The sequence below is a fragment of the Puma concolor genome, chromosome A2 (assembly GCF_028749965.1).
Source record: "Puma concolor isolate L17-30 chromosome A2, mPumCon1.1.hap2, whole genome shotgun sequence".
NCBI lineage: Eukaryota > Metazoa > Chordata > Mammalia > Carnivora > Felidae > Puma > Puma concolor.
In genome coordinates this window covers 55,665,820-55,682,500 of record NC_141668.1, presented here as the reverse complement: position 1 = coordinate 55,682,500, position 16,681 = coordinate 55,665,820, and the positions used below count along the sequence as shown (strand labels likewise).

Sequence of the window (16,681 nt, the reverse complement as noted above, 5' to 3'; positions counted from 1 at the left end):
CAGGGTGAAGCGGGACTCTGAAAACAAGCACAGTGGTTCAAAGTCTGCACAGAGTATGGTTCGATGGATCCCCAGAATTCTTCCCTTACTCCCTGTACAGCCAAGGATCCAAGCTGCAGACAGAAAATCAGCAGTTTCCTCTTCAGAGAGACTGGGCAGGAAAAGCCCACAGACTGACTTCTAAGGGTCCCCGACTGCAACGCGCAGTGCTGTTCCACTGTCCTAAATTGAAGCCCACTGGCCATCAAGTCGGGTCCATGCCACCAGAGCTTCCAATCAGCATTGTATGACCTCCTCTTGAAAATAAGTGATATTGAGCATCTTTTCATGTGCTTGTTGGCCATCTGGATGTCTTCTTTAGAGGAGTGTCTATTCATGTCTTCCCATTCTTTCACTGGATTATTTGTTTTTCGGGTGTGGAGTTTGGTGAGTTCTTTAGAGATTTTGGATACTAGCCCTTTGATATGTCATTTGCAAATATCTCTTCCCATTCTGTCAGTTGCCTTTTAGTTTTGTTGATTGTTTCCTTTGAAGTGCAGAAGCTTTTTATCTTCATGAGGTCCCAATAGTTCATTTTTGCTTTTAATTCCTTGGAGATGTGTCAAGTAAGAAATTGCTGTGGCTGATGGGGGGTGGGAGGGAGGGGAAAGTGGGTGATGGGCACTGAGGAGGGCACCTGTTGGGATAAGCACTGGGCGTTGTATGGAAACCAATTTGACAATAAATTTCATATTAAAGATTTTTCTTTTAATTAAATACTAAAAACAAAAGAAAGAAAATAAATGATAAAACAAGGAATGCCAGGCATTTTAGAAGCTGCTCTAACGTGAAAGAAATTCAAGCCAAAAGGAAAAATAAACCTGGCAAAAAAACAAGATAATTCAAAGAGAAGAAATATTTTCAGTCTTCTTTGTATCCTCAAGGAGATATTCGAAGATATTATACCAATATATGAGAACAGGATGCCATGAGAAAGGAACAATAATAGAATAGATAGTTCTCAGAAATTAAAGATATGATCATCGAAACAAAACATTCAATGAAAGGTTTTATTTTTTTTTTAATTTTTTTTTCAACGTTTATTTATTTTTGGGACAGAGACAGAGCATGAAGGGGGGAGGGGCAGAGAGAGAGGGAGTCACAGAATCGGAAGCAGGCTCCAGGCTCTGAGCCATCAGCCCAGAGCCTGACGCGGGGCTCGAACTCACGGACCGCGAGATCGTGACCTGGCTTAAGTCGGACGCTTAACCGACTGCGCCACCCAGGCGCCCCCAATGAAAGGTTTTAAAGATGAGTTTAGGAAATCTCCTGAAAAGTCAAGCAAAAAGAAAAAAGAGAAAATATTAGGGAAAAGCTAAAACACACATAGAATTAAGGTGGGAGTTCCAATATTTGACGATGATGAGTTTCAGAATGAGAGAACAGAGGAAATAGAATGGAGAATAAAATAGAGAGGGGGGAGATAGGTAGAAAGAGAGAAGGACAGGAGAGGGAAGGGGAGAGGGGGAGAGGGGGAGAAGGAGGGAGGGGGAGAAAGAGAGAGAGAGAGAGAGAGAGAATGAGATCCAGAAATGAAGGGCATGAATGTCCAGACTCAAAGAATCTACTAAGTAGCTAACATCACAGGGAAAATATAGCCTCATCTTCATGCAATTCCAAATTACTGTAAAATTTCAAGAACACTGGGTGTTTTTTTTTTTTTTTAATTTTTTTTTTCAACGTTTATTTATTTTTGGGACAGAGAGAGACAGAGCATGAACGAGGGAGGGGCAGAGAGAGAGGGAGACACAGAATCGGAAACAGGCTCCAGGCTCTGAGCCATCAGCCCAGAGCCCGACGCGGGGTTCGAACTCACGGACCGCGAGATCGTGACCTGGCTGAAGTCGGACGCTCAACCGACTGCGCCACCCAGGCGCCCCAAGAACACTGGGTTTTAAAAAGAAAACCCCAAAAGTTTATAGAAAGTACAAACCACAAGTATCATGATACTATCAGACTTCTCAAGTAGTCTGTATCTAGAAGACAGTGGAGAAATATTACCAAAATACAGCAAGAAAATGATTTTTAATTTTTTTTTAACGTTTCTTTCTTTTTGAGAGACAGAGCATGAGCAGGGGAGGGGCAGAGAGAGAGGGAGACACAGAATCCGAAGCAGGCTCCAGGCTCCGAGCTGTCAACACAGAGCCTGATCCAGGGCTTGAACTCACGAACTGTAAAATCATGGCCTGAGCTGAAGTCAGACACTTAACCAATGGAGCCACCCAGGCACCCTAGCAAGAAAATGATTTTAAAAAAAAAAATTTTTTTTTTTTTTTAATGTTTATTTATTTTTTTGGGACAGAGAGAGACAGAGCATGAACGGGGGAGGGGCAGAGAGAGAGGGAGACACAGAATCAGAAACAGGCTCCAGGCTCTGAGCCATCAGCCCAGAGCCCGACGCGGGGCTCGAACTCACGGACCGCGAGATCGTGACCTGGCTGAAGTCGGACGCTTAACCGACTGCGCCACCCAGGCGCCCCAAGAAAATGATTTTTAACCACAACTAAACACCCGGTGAAATTAGCAACTCCGTGTAAGCGTAAAATAAGCTGTTCTTTCGTACGGAAAGATATTAGAGGATGGACTTCGGCAAGACCAGTGGTAAAATAAGGAAGGGTCTAGGAAGGTGTGTGTGCAAAAGTCAGATGGGAGCCGGGCAGGGAGCCGTAAGGGGAGGGTCACCGGGAAAGGGGGGAGATTTAGAAATATCTGGTCAGATGGAGCATTTGGGGAAAATACGGGATAGCATATTAGACCAGGGAAGAGGAGCTTTGAGACTTCAACAAAAACATAAAGCTGTGCTCTAAAGAAATTGTAATGATGATGTACGATTTCGCTCTACAGAATTATGACATAAATACTGATTATTTGGCTAAGAGTAGTGGAAAGTATATTGGGAGGGTGAAAGAGGGGGAAGTAAATGTAATATAAAAAGGAGCACATTTTTATCTGTTGGGAAGAAACCACTGGACAATACCTAAAATTAAAGAAATTAAGAAGTAGCAACAGCAGTATATTACTTAGAAATAGGAAAATTGCTAATAGAATTACAGCTAAAAACAGCAAAATATGGATGACTCTGGGGATTAGGAGCAAAGGAAAAAAAATTGAAGGGACTTCTCATTTTTATTTAAAAATATTACTAAGGGCAGATTTAGGTTGTATGTTACTTGAAGTTCATATCATTGTTGGGTAGAGAGAGTTCTCTCCTTGAAGCAAAAGAATAAAATTTATAAATAAAAATTAGCTTTAGGGGTGGTGCCTAGGTGGCTCAGTCAGTTAAGCAGCCAACTCTTGATTTTCGCTCAGGTCATCATCTCACAGTTTTGTGAGTTTGAGTCCCACAAAGGGCTCTGTGATGACAGCAGACTTAAAAACTTAAAAAAAAAAAAAAAAAATTAGTTTTAAGAGTGAATATTTACAATGAAAAGTGCCACAAAAATTACAAAGTTAAGAAGAATGCAAATACCACAGAGATTATTCAGTCCTTATTCAGCATGGGTGATTGAAATTGGTTATTACTGACAGTTTAGGAAAGCTTCTTTAAGCTTCACAGCTTAATATTGATAATGTCATTTATATTGTTAGAATTTATGACAAATTTGGGAAAAGCTCTATTTACTTTCTTTAACATATGAGCAGTAAAATTTCAAGACATTAAAAACTTTCTTCTGCAATGACTGATCTTAAATAATCTTTATTTAAAACATTTTTTTTTTAATTTTTTTTTTTTAACGTTTATTTATTTTTGGGACAGAGAGAGACAGAGCATGAACTGGGGAGGGGCAGAGAGAGAGGGAGACACAGAATCAGAAGCAGGCTCCAGGCTCTGAGCCATCAGCCCAGAGCCTGATGCGGGGCTCGAACTTACAGACCGTGAGATCGTGACCTGAGCCGAAGTCAGACGCTTAACCAACTGAGCCACCCAGGCGCCCCTTAAAACATTTTTTAAAAGTATTTTTTAATTTGGAGCACCTGGGTGACTCAGTCAGTTAAATGTCCAACTTCAACTCACGTCATGATCTCACGGTTGGTGAGTTTGAGCCCTGCATCAGGCTTTCTGAGGTCAGCACAGAACCCTCTTCGGGTCTCCATCCACCTACCTCTCTCTGCCTCTCCCCCACTCGCATGCGTGCTCTCTCTCTCTCAAAAATAAACATTAAGAAAAAAAAAACTTAAAAAAATATTCTTTAATTTGAAGATACTCCTAAACCCATTTCTCATCCACATTCTCGCAGTGATATATTATGTATTGATGTAGTGATTTATTACAACAAATAAGAACTTCCAGGCATGAATGAGAACCTAATCCTCTATAATACACATATTTGATCATTGGAAGGATGTTCTAGCTGTATACATTTCAAATTTTTTCTCCTCTCTTAGATACCTCCAGTGCTGGAAGAAGGGAGTACATTCATGTTGCAGTGTGACATGTGGCTCCAGACCTTGTGTCATGACACAAGGTGAGCTGTCAGGACAAGGAGAAGTATTCCTGAAGGCTGGTCCTCCACCGTGATGGCCAATGGTAACTTCACTCTACGTGGAAGCAACTGTGAGCTACGTAAATATAATCCCACTACACCCAAACAAAATGTCTCCAAACTAAACATCCCCTTAGTCTGATCCCTATAATTACAGAACCCCCAACATGAAGGCAAGGAGGAGCAGAAAGAGACAGCAATCTCAGCAGATTTACGTGAACATACCCCACTTCTGCAAATTTTGTGAAAACCCATGACTGTGTGCATACTTTGCTGGAACGTCACCGGGGGTTCTAGAAAAAACTCATGCAAGTGAAGGCCCGCAAGTTTAAGCTTCATTAGCCTCAAAGGAAATCCACTTGGGATATGAATTTATTATTTTTAACTATGTACACATATTATCTTGATAAAAACAGAATGGAAAGAGAAAATATTTTACATAACTGGGAAAATACTGGGATCATACATAACTGATAAAAGATTAATATCCAGCATATATTTCTTTTTTTTTAATATATGAAATTTATTGTCAAATTGGTTTCCATACAACACCCAGTGCTCATCCCAAAAGGTGCCCTCCTCAATACCCATCACCCACCCTCCCCTTCCTCCCACCCCCCATCAACCCTCAGTTTGTTCTCAGTTTTTAAGAGTCTCTTATGTTTTGGCTCCCTCCCTCTCTAACCTCTTTTTTTTTTTTTCCTTCCCCTCCCCCATGGGTTTCTGTTAAGTTTCTCAGGATCCACAGAAGAGTGAAAACATATGGTATCTGTCTTTCTCTGTATGGCTTATTTCACTTAGCATCACACTCTCCAGTTCCATCCACGTTCCAGCATATATTTCTTAAAACCTCACACACTGGAGGGGCACCTGGGTGGCTCAGTCGGTTAAGCGTCCGACTTCCACTCAGGTCATGATCTTGCGGTTTGTGAGTTTGAGCCCCACGTCAGGCTATGTGCTGACAGCTCAGAGCCTGAAGCCTGTTTCGGATTCTGTGTCTGCCTCTCTCTCTGCCCCTCCCCTGCTCACGCTCTGTCTCTCTGTCTCTGAAAAATGAATAAACCTTAAAAAAAATTTTTTTTAAAACCTCACACGCACTGGAAAATGATAAATAAGCCAATAGCAAAATGGGTGAAAGGTTATGATGTGTGTCACAACAAAAGGGATATAAAAAGAGATACACAATTGACCAGAAAACAAAAGAAAAGAATGATTTTAACAAACAAGGAAATGCTAATTTTTAACAAGATATGGTAACCCAGGATAAGCATTACTAAATATCACCACATTATGGGATCTTGTACCATATAAATAACAGGCCTATGAGAGTAAAGGGGTTGTAAACATAACATTAAAAACTATAAAGTCTTGGGGCACCTGGGTGGCTCAGTGGGTTAAGCATCTGACTCTTGATTTCAGCTCAGGTCATGATCTCACGGTTCATGAGTTCAAGCCCTGTGTCAGGCTCCACATTGGAGCCTGCGTGCAATTCCCTCTCTCTCTCCCTCTCTCTCTCTCTGCCCCTCCCCTCCCTCAAAATAAATAAACTTAAAAAAAAAACTATAAAGTCTCAAAGATAATATGCTGAAAAAGTAATTAAAATGAAACAAACTGACTACCCCCAAATATCATCACAGTTTCAAACATCTTAAACTCCTGGCACATCGGCCTTTGCCTGGATAAAAGACATGAAGTTTGCTGGGTGAAAGTGGATGTGGGAAAGATTTGCTGCATCCAAACAGTGGAGAAGAAGCGCAGTGAATGGGATCATTATATCTGCAGACAAATGTGACATCAGAGGTACAGGACACATCATCCTGATTTTCTTTCTTCCAGTCTGTATTAAGAGAGAAGCCTGCTTTTGTTGCTGTTTTCAGTTTCCTCCTTTCTATAAAGCAGCAGCTTGTATGGCTCCAAATAAGACCAGATTCCAGGAAATGCTAGCCTGCTGTGCTTGGCATTATACTCGATAGTTTCAGTCCATGGCAAGTGCTTTTCAACTCCACTTAAAACAGAGAAAACTGATGTGTTAGGCTCTCCTTTTTGCTGGGTCTGCAGTCTTGTCTCTGATGGTAAAATGCATATGCCTGTAGGACCATTGCTCCTGTGATATCACATCCATTTTGTTATCATTTCTTTCAAAAATCATTTATTGTCTCGAGATCCTCCTCCATAATTAAGGCTTTCCCTCTTTGTTTAGTGTGGGGGCTCTTAAAACTAGTAGGATTGCTCATGTTTGGGATTCTGTATTATACACTTTTTTTTTAACTTCTAATTTCAAAATAATTATAGACTAACAAGCTGCGAAAACAGTAGGCATGTCTTTACCCAGCTTCCCTAGTAATAACTTCTTATGTAACTATAGGACTTATTAAAAGCAGGAAAGTGACACTGGCACATTTATTAAATATTTTCATCAAGAAAACTACACAAACTTGGACCAACAGGGTGATGTCATCACAGAGAAAGTGAAGTGGGGTAGGAGAAAGTAGATGAAGATACGCGTGTGTGTGTGTGTGTGTGTGTGTGTGTGTGTGTGTGTTTTCTGTACTCCTCCGTGGGTCACCATGTTCAGCTAGATGATGTTTTTTGTGTTCACTGGCAAAAAGCATGTTCACTTTCTTATCCCTTCTTTCTCGTGACAGAGATAACAGAGCAGGTGCTTTGCAGGAAGACACGGGTGTCCTCCATCGGGTGCCTCAGGCTGGAGGACTCCCTGATGGCCACGCTTTCCTTGGCACCACAATGCAATCTAAGACACTCCACCCACACATCCTCCCTTCCTCCCCTCTCTCCTGCACTTGAGGTTCGACCTGTAGTCGGGTGCTCCCCTGACTCCCCATTTCTGTCTCTCATGTTTTTCCTAATACATTTCTTGCATGTGTCACCCTGTCTTGGCATCTCCTCAGGGATTCCAACTAACACACACATCTTGGTGGTTTTAATTCCCCCACTTATCTACTGCATATAAACAAATTCCAACATCGCAGTCACATGTGATAATGGAAGAGAGATTGTACCATTTCCATCCTCCTCATAATTTTTGCAAACCCAGACTTTATTTCCTCCTAATCTCCTCTATTTCACAAATTAAGTCCTTATGGGCCATCTTGGTTCAGCCTTAAACTGACATGGATGCCCCAGTGCCTGCTTCTATAGGAAACCCAACTGCACTAAGCACAGCATGAGTTTGGGGTCTTACTGAATATTCGTGTGTCACAGGACAGGAAGTCATATCATAGGGAGCATGTCTCAGCCATTTCAGTGGTTTCAATCCCATGGCCTCTTCCTCTACACAAGTCTCTTTAGCTCTTGGCAGGTGATGTCCATGCACAGATTTCTGTGAAGCCTAATTTAATCCTACCCTTTCTCCCTCATCCTGGTCCAGTCTGGTGGCCTTCCCTAAAAATGGCAAGACCAAGCGCATGAATGAATAAATCAATGAATTTTATACAAGAGAAGAGTAGACTGTCCAGGAAAATAAGATGCCTAGAAGTAAGACTAATAGTTCTGGTTACCGTGCCACTACATAACATTCCCTGCCCTTCATATCCCCATCCATTCTTTCTACATGAAGGTTCTTCCCTCATGTCACAGAAGGCAACTTCCAGAACTTAGAGAGAGGATAAGAGAGCTAGCAGGGCTCCATTCTTTATATATATTTCGAATGAGTTTTTATTGTTAGATATTTTTAACTCTTTTACAGATGAGGAAACAGGAACTCAGACATGGCGAGTAACTTGCCCAAGGTCACACAGCTAATAAGAGGTAGAGGCATGATTAGATTAGGTAGAGGCATGGGTTCACGGGATCCTAAAGGCTTTATTCTTTGCATTATATCACCACACTCCTCCCGCAATCGATTGCTAATAGATTGGAGGAAGGCTGTTTCCCTAGAAAGAGAGGGGTGGTCAAAATGTGGCAGATACTGTCAGGACCCACCTGGGTCCTCTTGCTTTCAGTCACATGCTCAGCGGTCTCCTACAGGCCAACAGCTTCTTGTCTCTCTCAGCTGAGGGCATTTTTCAGGCTATGACAGGTAGCTCAGTAAGCATGTGGGTGGCTGAAAGTACGAGAGAGTTCATGTCCTGGGAACAGAACTTATTTTCCCCTAGATATATCCCTTCTTCCCTTTCTCCCTCTTCAAGTGGGATAATTCTGAGGCATGGTTCCTCCAAGGGTGCCCAGTGGGACTAAGCCCCAGTTGCCCACAGCAATTACCTGTTCATGAACTTTCCCTCATTGGTTTTCCTCTCTTCCCCTGGCACTCACTGCTTCCTGGGATCACCTCCCAAATAAAGTTACTTGCATTTAAATTCCCCCACAGAGGCTACTTTGGGGAGAACCCAAACAAAAACAATCCTACATCACAGCTCTGAATTCTTTTTCTAGGCAACATTGCTGTGTGCTTTAATATATATAACATATACTGTAGCTCTCCTTCCCTTGGTGGCTCACCATTGTTAACTGGATATCCTTCAAGTCCTTAGCCTGGTATTCAGGGTCCTCTAGAATGTGACCACAGCCTCCTTACCTTACCCAGTCTCCTCTAGGGTATCTGTCCTCCAGCCACACCAGGTTACTCTGTTTCAAACATTCTCTAGCCATTTGTTTTCATAGGTGGTTCCAAAGCCTAGCAGCTCCCTTTCCAGTAGGTCTAAATACCACTTAACATTTGCACCTCAACTTTGCCACACACTAGGCTAATTGCTTGACATACTATATTAGTTAGGGTATTACACACTAGCTAATGTAACCTATTACAGTCATTTGCTATAACCCCAAATCTCAGTGGCTTACCACAATAGAAGTTTCTTTCTCACATGAAGTTTGATGAGTATTTGACAAGGTACCTTCTATCCTATGGTCCCATCATCTCCTAGTACTTTTGAATCCTCTGCTGGTTCTTCTGCAGGTGAAAAGAGAGCCATAGAGAATCACTTGGGAGGTCTTTATGAGCCAGGTTTAAAAATAGCATACATTAATTAGTGTTCCTCTCTATACCATTGACCATGACCCAGTCACGTAGCCTTAAAAAGACTCAAAGGATGCTGGGAAATGTAATCTAGCTTTGGTTCCCAGAAAAGCTACCGAATCCATTCTGGTGAGCATCTAATGTATGAATTATTTTCTGTCACAATAGATTAATTAATTTATTTCCCACAACAATCTTTTAGGGTAGGTACTGTTCTTATAGATAGGTAAGCTGGGCACAGAGCAATTGAGCAATCTGCCAAGAATTATACAATAAGTACATGGCAGACCCAGGTACCTGAACCCAGGTAGTCTGGCTCCATCTGTTAACACTTGTACTTGTATTGCCTCTTTAAATCCTTCCTGCTCCAGTAAGTGGAGCTTAGATGGATTGCTAAACTAATCAACCAAATCTTTCTCTTTTTTCAAAACAACTTATCTGAGCTTTTAAAACCAACTGAGAATCACATAGCTTCATTTGGAAAAGACATCTTTGAAACTATCCTATCTGTCACTTCAGAGATGTGGAAACTGAGGCTCAGAGAAGTGACTTGTCCTGCAGCATCAAGACTGGGAACACACTCTCCTGATTTCTATTCTAGTGCTTTCCCCACCACCTCCTGCTTCCTCCCACAGCCCTATTTGTATTGTCATCATTTTTTGGCACCAATGGACAAGGTCATACTCAGTTAAGTACTGAGGCAAAGAGCTCTGCCCTCTTCTCTCTTGCTATCTTGCAGTGAATTTTCCTGTCACTTTCCAAATCTCCTCTAAATACCACATACTTTAGTGTTGACAGCTCATGTACCTTGTGGCCACAGATATTTCCTATTTGTGGTAAAGTAAGCTCATAAAGGGAAGGAAGAATTTCGCTCCAGCCTTGGTAGTGTTTGTGCATCAGCAAATTACCAGTTTTTTTCTGACACAGGTAGCAGTTATTTTTATATTTTGGTCTTGCTTTTTAATCTACTACTTTCTAGATTCCCTTTCTGAGCCAGGGCTCATCGGGTTTGTACACATTTCTAAGCTTACTAACCTGTGTGTAAATACCCTGCTTCTTTGTCCCCTGAGAGGGCTTATTCTTCCTGTGTTTTGCACCATTTCCTGTAAGATTAAGCTCCAGTTCCCACTAAGGCAGCAGAGTTAATGGTGTAGCCTTTAATGCCTGCCTTCCCATCTCAGTATTACTTCTCCACGCTTCCTTATGAATGTTCCCTAAACTTTCTCAAATAAACTCCTTGCATATAATTCTTTGTCTTGGGATCTGCTTCTGGAAGAACCATGATTCTGAGTCATAAGAGGCTAAACTAAGCAGTTTCAGACAATTATGTGCAGGACTATAAATTTTTTGACATCTTAATATACATAGTCCAAAACAGAACTCAATTTGCTGTTACTTCCACATTTGGAATGACCATCATTCATCTATTCCACTCCTTGAATGATGAGACTTATTCAGCAGGCTTTTCCTAAGATGATTTTTTTTTTTAAATTTTAATGTGTATTCATTTTTGAAAGAGAGAGAGAGAGAGAGACACAGAATGCGAGTGGGGGAGGGGCAGAGAGAGAAGGAGGCAGGATCCAAAGCAGGCACCAGGCTCTAAGCTATAAGCACAGAGCCTGATGCAGGGCTAGAATCCATGAACAGCAAGATTATGACCTGAGCCAAAGTCATACACTTAACTGACTGAGCCATCCAGGTGTCCCTCCTAAGATGATTTTATTCAATTGTTTACTTCCTGGAGCCTAGACTCCAAGTTCTAATCTTAGCTCTGCTTCAAGCTATATGGGAGAGCTTGGGCCTTGTTCATCTGAAAAATGATATGGTTAGACTAGTTGTTAGATGTTCCCTAAAGTTCTAAGAATTTGACTCTACAGTTTCCCAAATCTTTTTGCTTACTTTTTCCTATTGAGGGTTTCCCCAATTCTTGTATTATATAAGATTATAAACAACGCAAATGCCCATCAACAGAAGAATGGGTAAACACACTGTGGTCTATTCACACAATGGAATATTACACAGCCATAAAAAGGAATGTAGTACTGACACATGCCATAACATGGATGAATCCTGAAAACATTACGCTACGAGAAAGAAGCCAGGCACAAAAGGTCAATATTGTATGATTGCATTTACTTGTAATGTATTGAGTAAGTAAATCTAGACATAGAATGCATACTGGTGGTTCCCAGGGGCTAAGGAGAGGAGGAGCAATTGCTCAATGGGTACAGGGTTTCCTTTTGGGATGATGGAAATTTTTTGGAGCTAGAGATGGTAGCTGCATAATATCGTGAATGTACTAAATGCCATTGAATTGTTCATTTAAAAATGGTTAATTTGGGGATGGGTCAGTTCATGAAGCGTCCGACTTCAGCTCAGGTCATGATCTCACAGTCTGTGAGTTAGAGCCCCTGTTTTGGATTCTGTGGCCCCCTGTCTCACTGCCCCTCCCCCACTTGCACTCTGTCTCTCTCTCAAAAATAAAATAAAAACATTAAAAAATTTTTAAAAATAAATAAAAATGATTAATTTTGTGTTATACCCACTTTACCAAAACAAAACATCTTAATGATGTATAGAATGCTGCTGAACTATTTTTTTCAGGCTACTGCTAAAGATCTTTATCATAAAATTAAGTATAGAGAGTTACTAAAATGATACTTTCAATGGTAATAGTCAAAATTTATCAGACTTCTATGTGACTTGAACTTTACATTCATTGTCTTTAATGTAGCAATTTCTATCTGTACTGCATAGATAAGGCCACTAGGGCTCAGAAGATTATGTCAATTATCCAAGGTTAGGCAGGTAGGAACTGGTGAAACTAAGACTTCAGGTTGTATCTATCTGGACATATATCAAGATAGAGTTAAATTCAACTTTATCAACATACATTAAATGTATATGAGCTAAATACTCCAAGTAAAAGGCAGAGATTGTCGGACTTATAAAAAAAAAAATGAGATTCAACTCCATGTTACTCACAAGAGAATCACCTTACATATGGAGATGCAGAAAAATTAAATGTAAAAGAATGGAAAACAATATACCATGTAAACAGAAAGTATAAGAAAGCTGGTGAGGTTTTATTAATATCAAAGTCAACTTCAACACACAGAGTATTATTAGAGAAGGACAGTGACTTCATAATGATAAAATGAATTTAATTTAGATACTCAAAACTATTTAATCTCATCACATTTTTTATTCCTAACATCCTTGGTCACCACTGCTAGTGGAGGCCCCTACCATTAGCTGTTTTCTCCAAATCCCTATATTGTTGAGTCTGTTTACCCCTAATCCATACTTCTAAACCTCTTCACTGTTCCTTCTGGAACTCTGGCTTAAGGGAAGTAAATCTCTTTCAATGTAAATCTCCTTACTGATTTTAGATCAATAACCAACAGTCATAATGTACTTGGTCACTATGTTCAGAATCATTTTCTGTCACCATCTCCAAACCTTCAGTTTCCCTTGGGGAGGTGAGTGGCCTCAGAGTGTTTTGTCCTTCTCAATGCAGTGAGCTTTATATCCATGTCACATCTTCTAGTCATCATCATAGATAAATATCAGTCCTTGTCATCACCTAGAAATACTACACTCTGAACTTTTAAATTCATGATGTTTAATCTGGTCATTACCTGTTCTTCTTGCATTTGTTTATTCCACAATTATTTATTGACTGCATATAGTCAACAAATGTGCAGATACTGTTGCAGATGTTGGAGATATTTCAGTTCATAAAATAGGTACAATTCCTATATTTTTGGAAATTATATCTAGTGCTCCTCTAATTCTCTTGTTCTATTACCACATCTGTTCTCCCATCTCATTGAAGACATTATTTTTTTTAGATCAATCCTCCTTTTTCTTCATTACTTTTCCTAGCCAGCCAAAATTCCATACCTACTATTGCCTTCAACCATCTTGTCTATTTTTTATAACAGTTACCTTGTAATTTCCTTATACTACATTTCCACTTTCAGGCAAGATGAAGTAACAAAGACATGATTTACTCTCCCCTCTTGAACAACTAAAAAATCAGATAAAGTATATGAAATGGTTTTTAAATATTGGACATCAGGCAGTGTAGGATAGTGTTCACTGAGAGAAGGGATTATAAAAAGTGGACCCCATGATTATCCCAGCTCACTGCTTGGCAGCCATAATTCAACAAAGAAGAAATCAGAACCAGGAAGTCACTCTGAATTGATGAGATAGGATTGGGAATCTCTGGGGCCAAGTAGCTAGAGTCTTCAGGGCGTAGAAGAGCTGTGCAGAGAGAGAGGAATTCCCTTGAGTCTTCAGCTGAATATTATTCATCAGTGAGTACATGTGATGATACTATCCAAAGCCAGGAAAAGAACTACCCCAAGATCTCAGAGACGGTCCTTACAGCTCATAAGGGGCCAGGAATAATTCATAATGCCACCAGCTAGAGTAGAAAAGTCTTCAAAAGCCCATGGGCTTTGGATAGAGTTCTCTGAATAATCTTGTTTTAGTAGTGATGAAATATTAGCCCTAAATTAAAGGCTGTTCTGATCTTACTGAATAAAGCTTAAAAGCAACCCTCAAAATGAAATATGGCCTTTTGTAGCAACGTGGATGGAACTGGAGAGTGTGATGCTAAGTGAAATAAGCCATACAGAGAAAGACAGATATCATATGGTTTCACTCTTATGTGGATCCTGAGAAACTTAACAGGAACCCATGGGGGAGGGGAAGGAAAAAAAAAAAAAAAGAGGTTAGAGTGGGAGAGAGCCAAAGCATAAGAGACTGTTGAGAACTGAGAACAAACTAAGGGTTGATGGGGGGTGGGAGGGAGGAGAGGGTGGGTGATGGGTATTGAGGAGGGCACCTTTTGGGATGAGCACTGGGTGTTGTATGGAAACCAATTTGACAATAAATTTCATATATAAAAAAAAAAAAAAAAAAGCAACCCTCAAAAAGAGGGGCCAAGATGGTGGAACAGCATGGAAGTTTTTGTGTCTCTCATCTCTGAAATGCAGCCAAATCAAAACTAAACCGTCTTTCACACCTAGAAAACTGATTTGAGGATTTACACAACAATCTGCACAACCTGAACCACCAAACTCAGCAGGTATGTGGCATGGAGAGGTGAACTGGGGGAGAGAGAAGCCAAAGAGAGCAGGGAGATGTTTCTACTTGCAGAGACAGGATGGAGTCAGAGGGGTGGGGAGAGAGTATGGGAAAAGCACCCCCACTCTGAAAGCAGCTAGAGAGAAAAATTCAGAGCAGAAACAGCTGTAAAGGACTTAACAAAAGATGGAGAAAGGAGAAAGGAGAAAGGAGAGGGTTTAAATTCCATTAAGACTCTATCAACAGGGAAAGCACAAAGTCTGAAACTCTGCAGCTCAATACCTGGTGGTGCTCTGGAGGGAAGGACGAATCCCTGGGAACAGATAGTGAGGTCTGAGGGGTCCTTGGGCCACATGGGGAGAGGCAGTAACCCTGCTGGGAGGACATTTGGTAGAGGCAGTGCACCCCTCCCCCCACCCCCATAGACAAAGGTCCCAGCAGACCCTGGAGAACAGCCACATTTGCTGATGTTGGAACAAGGAAGTTAAGGGTAAAGCCTGGTACCAGACGTGTGTTGTGATTTGCCATAATCCCTGAAATACTGCTGCTACACAATCACGTGAAATTTTTCTGGGCTGGGCTGGTGCCTGGCTGCAGTCTCTGGGCATTGGCAGCAGCAGGGTCCCACGAATGTTTCTGGGTGTGGCTGGCACCCCGCCAGTGGTCAGGGAGACCCGCCCCCAGAGGGTCAGAATGGGTCAAAGCTGCAGTCCCTCAGAAGTGAGGGGTTAGGAAACAGACCCATCTGAGATAAAACTCAGGACAGAGGTGCCGCCTGGCAGCCTGACAGCTTGGTCACAGACAGTGTGTTTGTTTGTTTGTTGGTTGGTTGGTTGGTTGGTTTATTGGTCACAGACAATTTAAAAGTAGTAAGTGGACAGAGCCAGAGACAAAGGAGGGGTGCTTGATTGCCAGGCAGGGAGAGCACAGAGACTGGGTAGCTGGGTGATGCCATTTTCATCCCTCCTTTGCATGTGTATACACGCCTACACATGCCATTGCAATCCACCCCAGTAAGCTAAGCAGCAGCATCTAGTGGCGAATGGAGCCCCTACACTAAGCCCCACCCAACTGGGCCAACTGCCCTCTTGAGGAACACCAAAAGTCTCTCCACCTGCTTGGTTTATGGACTATAATGTGGTTCCTAGTTTGACTTCTAGGATAAACCAGATGTAATTTCAATTGTATTTGATTCTGTTCACTGGTCCATCTATTCAATTTTTTTCGCTTTCTTTTCTTATTCTTGAATACATAAAGAGAAAAAAATTCATTTTATTTTCCATTTTTATTAACAAGATTTTTTCTTTAATTTTTCTACTATATTTTTCACTTTTTTGTAAATTTTTTAAATTCTGTTTTACTTCCATCATTTCATTTTATTCTATTTTATTGTACCCATTTTTTCAAATTTTCAAACATTTTCCTTTTTTTTTTGTTTTTTTTCTCCTTTCTTATCTCCATCAATTTTTTTCTCTATCAACGTTTTTTCAACAGACTAAAACACACCTAGGATCTAGCATCCTTTATTTGAGTATTTGTGTGCGTTGTTTTTAATTTTTAATTATTTATTTATTTATTTATTTATTTATTTATTTATTTGCTTTATTAATTCCTTTTCTTCCTTCCAAATTACAAAACAAAGGAATTCACCCCAAAAGAAAGAACGGGAAGAAATGACAGCCAGGGACTCAATTTATACAGATACAAGCAAGATGTCTGAACCAGAATTTAGAATCACAATAATAAGAATACCTAGCTAGCTGGGATTGGAAATAGATTAGAATCCCTTTCTGTGGAGACAAAAGAAGTAAAAGCTAGTCAGGATGAAATAAAAAATGCTCTAACCTAGCTGCAAACTTAAATGGATGCCACGGTGGAAGGATGGATGCAGCAGAGCAGAGAGTCAGTGATATAGAGGACAAACTTATGAAGAATAACGAAGCAGAGAAAAAGAGACTAAGGCAAAAGAGCATTATATAAGAATTAGAGAACGCAGTGTCTAATTAAAAAGGAATAACATCAGACTCATAGGGATCCCAGAAAATGAAGAGAGAGAAACAGGGGTAGAAGATTTATGTGAGAA

At 40.7% G+C, this 16,681-nt stretch overlaps 1 protein-coding gene across 3 annotated transcripts in view; it reads right to left on the bottom strand.

Moving 5' to 3' along the window:
* The window catches only part of CDCA7L (cell division cycle associated 7 like), a 185,011-nt gene that overhangs the window by 64,673 nt on the left and 103,657 nt on the right, over nt 1-16,681 (bottom strand). The window contains exon 4 of one of the 3 annotated variants that reach the window (XM_086694542.1): nt 9,324-9,432. The exons of the other annotated variants lie outside the window; for them this stretch is intronic. The gene's annotated coding sequence lies outside the window, so the exon portion shown is untranslated. The remainder of the gene's footprint in view (nt 1-9,323; nt 9,433-16,681) is intronic. 3 annotated transcript variants of the gene reach the window in all.